The sequence below is a fragment of the Gossypium arboreum genome, chromosome 4 (genome assembly GCF_025698485.1).
Source record: "Gossypium arboreum isolate Shixiya-1 chromosome 4, ASM2569848v2, whole genome shotgun sequence".
NCBI classification, from domain to species: domain Eukaryota; kingdom Viridiplantae; phylum Streptophyta; class Magnoliopsida; order Malvales; family Malvaceae; genus Gossypium; species Gossypium arboreum.
This window is the reverse complement of record NC_069073.1, coordinates 97,984,751-97,988,507: the sequence shown is the minus strand read 5'-3', so window position 1 is coordinate 97,988,507 and position 3,757 is coordinate 97,984,751. Positions and strand designations below refer to the sequence as shown.

Below are 3,757 nucleotides of genomic sequence, written 5' to 3'. Positions count from 1 at the left end.
TGAAGTATAGTTAGACTCGCTATTGCTGCAAATAATTTTGAACCGAAACCTAACACAATTCAAATGATACAACAGTTTGTTTAGTTTGATGGTTTGCAGGACGAGGATCCCAACGCTCACTTGGAAAATTTCCTAGAATTTTGTGATACCTTTAAAGTTAATGGTATTTTTGATGACGCCATCCATCTTCGGTTGTTTCCCTTTTCGTTAAGGAATAAGGCTAAAAGTGGTCGAACTCGTTACCACGAGGGTCAATCACTACTTGGGAACAAATGACCAAAAAATTTTTATTAAAATATTTTCCACCGGCTAAAATAGCCAAATTACGTAATGATATCTCTTCTTTTGTGCAGATGGATTTAGAAACACTCTACGATGCATAAGAGAGATACAAAGACCTTTTCAGAAGGTGCCCTCACCATGGGTTACTGCTTTGGCTAAAGGTTCAAACGTTTCATAATGGCCGGAATCCTTCGACTCGGTAGATGATTGATGCAGCTGTTGGAGGAACTATCAATAATAAAACACCTGAGGCGGCTTACAAATTTATTGAGGAGATGTCACTGAATAACTATCAGTGGAAAGTTATGAGAACAAAGCCGATTTAAAGCAAATTGTGTTTTCAACCTCAACGCGGTTACTATGCTGTCTAACCAAGTAGAACTCTTAAATAAAAAGATTGACGGTTTGTGTGGTTCTACTCAGGTACATCCAGTGATAAGGTGCGATTCGAATGGGGGAGGAGTGTGCACAGAATATCAACCTTTCAACCCTAGCATCAAGGAGGAACAAGTCCAATATATGGGTAACAATAACTTTAGATCCCAAAATAACCCATATAGTAACACTTATAATGCAGGTTAGAGGAACCATCCCAATTTCTCGTGGGGCGGTCAAGGAAATCAAAAGCCACAATATCCTCCAAGTTTTCAACAACCACCTTACCAGCAAGAAAAGAAGCCGAACCTTGAGGAGATGCTAACCAAATTCATCTCAGTGTCAGAAACCCATTTTCAAAATACCAAGATAGCACTTAAGAATCAACAAGCATTGATCCAAGGGCTCGAAACTCAGATTGGATAGCTTGCCAAGTTTATTTCTGAATGACCACAAGGTAGCTTGCCAAGCAACACAGAATCTAACCCAAGAGAGCAACTCAATGCGATTACTAGTCAAGATGAAGAAGGGTTAGTCACACTTGAACCAGAACCAAGGAAAGAAACTAAGATAAGCAAAGGAAAAGGTGAGGTAGACCACAATGAGCAGAAACCGGTAAGTACAGAATACAAACCTCGCGTGCCATACCCTAATGCGTCAAGGAAAGACCGTTCAGATGAATAATTTGGTAAATTCCTTAAACACTTAAAAAAATTACATATTAACTTACCGTTTATTGAAGCTCTATCACAAATGCCAAACGCAATGAAATTTGTAAAGGAGCTTTTAGCAAATAAGTGAAAGTTGGACGAGGCTTCGCATGTGAAGCTAAATGCAGTTTGCTTAGCTATTCTACAGAATAAACCACCCAACAAATTAAAAGATCCAGGGAGTTTTACAATTCCTTGCTTAATTGGTAGTTTAGATGTTAATAATGCATTAGTTGATTTAGGGGCTAGTATTAACGTCATGCCTTACAAAATGTTTAAACAACTAGGTCTTGGGAAACTCAAACAGACTAGGATGAGCACTCAATTAGCAGATAAAACTATAAGATTTCCTAGGAGTATTATTGAAGATGTGTTAGTTAAAATTGATAAATTTATATTTCCCGTTGACTTCGTTATTCTAGACATAGAGGAGGATAGCAACACTCCTTTAATTTTAGGAAGGCCCTTTTTAGCAACTGCTAGAACGATTATAGATGTTGGCACAGGTGAGCTCATACTTCGTGTGAGAGATGAAACAATCACCCTTCAAGCTCGCAATTCCAACAACACATCAAAAATTGAAGGTGATTGTCTAAACCATTCTACTAAAACTAACAATATGGTACAACCTACTTTACAGGAAATGAGTTTGAAGGAAGTACATGAGTCATTTTCAAGCAATAGTAGAGGACCTATTCATGAAGAACGAATGCTACAAATCGAGAACGCACGATAAACCAAAACTATGCCAGAACAAGCTCAATACCTTTCCAAATCAACTTAAGGCTGGAGATAAAGTTTTATTAGATACCGCAGATCCTCACATTGTCACTGCCAAACCGAATAAAGAAATTCCTCTTATGGTACTTAGCATTTTTCCATTCGGTACAGTCGAGGTAAGTCATCTCAAGTTCGGCACTTTTAAGGTAAACAATACTTGCCTAAAACCCTATTTTGCTGAAATTCACAGCAGGAATGAGGAGTATAAACTCCTCGAACCACCATGACCATTCAATGGAGAGGTAAGTCAAGCTTAGACTATAAATAAGCGCTTCTCGGGAGGCAACCCGAGCACTAACTGTATTAACTTCTTTAAATTTTAGTGTTTAAACACCTAACTTACTAACGGAGCTCTTGAATATAGGTTTCCCACACAGACACGGCCTAGCATACGAGCGTGCCTTAAGCCGTGTTGAGACAAGGCAAAGATTTTTCCCAGCACGGGCTACGATAAATCGCCATGACCGTACAACATGGCCATAGGCGAACCTGCCAAAACAACACGAGCGTGCGACACGTCCGAGCCTTGGAATCGTGGCCAAACCTATCAAGTTAACACGGGCGTGCGACACACCTGTACCAAGCAACCCTAGTCGAACCTGTTAGATTAACACAGGCATGGGACTACGTACACAGGCATGGGAGAAGCGAACGAAGACAGACATGGCCGTGCAACATGGCCGTGTGCACCCACACACCGAAGGAACACGAGAGTCGGCCAATTGTCAGATGCGCCCAAATTTAAAATTTACGAATCACACGGGAAAAAATTGGGGAACAAGGGTGTGTTCCATGGCTGTGTGTCCCAAAATATATAAATACCCTGCACTATTCATTGTCTTCTTCACTCAAAATCCCTAACCCTAGCCGCTGCAAGTCCACACGGCCTCCCTACCACGCCCGTGCGCCGCTCTGCACTCTATTTTTGGATGCCCAATCTCTCTCCCTTAGCATTTTTATACTCTTTTCACTTTTATTTTACTTATTTTTAATGCTTATTATCAAAATAATTTTCATTCTTCTCATAATATTTTCATTTTGCTAATTATTCTATTATTTAATTTGCATTCTTCGGTTATTTATCATACATTTCATGTTAAATCGAGTTGTTAGGAAAGCCTCATTCTATTGTGATACACATGCCGTTACTATGCTTATTCTCATGCTATTACCATGTTAATGTCACGAAATTATGCTATCAAATTGATTATTCTGGTTGAGTTTGGTTAGTATTAGTAGTTTTGGCTAAAATTGTTAGGTCAAATTCATGGTTTTTCCTTTTCAAATTCGTTTACCTACAACTATTTTTTTTATATTGCAGGTATGCAATGTCGTCTTCACGTGATAAAAAAATTGCTGTCCCTACTTCAAAGAAAAGGAAGGGAGCGTCATCTTCCTTGGGTTCTACTGCGGAAATTCGTCACCCTTTCATGTAGTTCCCCATTGGGCCCCAAGAAGAACTTTTCCAAATACTCCAGGTTTGACCCTTGGAAGTGGGCTACTGTATAGACTGGGCCGTGCTAAAACAAGCCAACTCGCAGATGCAATTCGGACCCTCCTCACCATCGACCCTTGGGGGCTTTTCTTTGAGATTGTCGAGCTGACATATC

The 3,757-nt window shown here is 39.8% G+C and overlaps 1 non-coding gene across 1 annotated transcript; it reads right to left on the bottom strand.

Moving 5' to 3' along the window:
* Positions 1-320: 320 nt before the first annotated feature.
* LOC128292542 (small nucleolar RNA R71) lies at positions 321-427 on the bottom strand. Its single transcript, XR_008282527.1, has one exon. It is a non-coding gene; the product is annotated as a small nucleolar RNA R71 (small nucleolar RNA).
* Between the last annotated feature and the right edge of the window lie 3,330 nt (positions 428-3,757).